Genomic DNA, 286 nt, shown 5'->3' on the forward strand with positions numbered 1-286 from the left:
CGTTGTTGTTAAGATTTTACTTGCAGCCGAAACGACGAAATCCCAAGTTTCCACAAAAGTTTCTTGATAAGAGATAGTGGAGCACGTAGGGATCAGGCGAAGGCTGGCCGGATATCCCTTCTGACCTCGCCTTTGGTCACAATCCCGATTTCATCCAAATAACCCTTTTCCTCCCTTTTCACTGATGTGTAACGTGTCTAATCTCTCTGACGGCGACTGTGGATCCTCTCGGGACAACTATGACGTGTCTGAATTTCATTAACTGTGAAGAAATGAACAGTAAAGA

This window comes from Penaeus monodon, chromosome 27, assembly GCF_015228065.2.
Source record: "Penaeus monodon isolate SGIC_2016 chromosome 27, NSTDA_Pmon_1, whole genome shotgun sequence".
Taxonomy (NCBI): Eukaryota; Metazoa; Arthropoda; class Malacostraca; order Decapoda; family Penaeidae; genus Penaeus; species Penaeus monodon.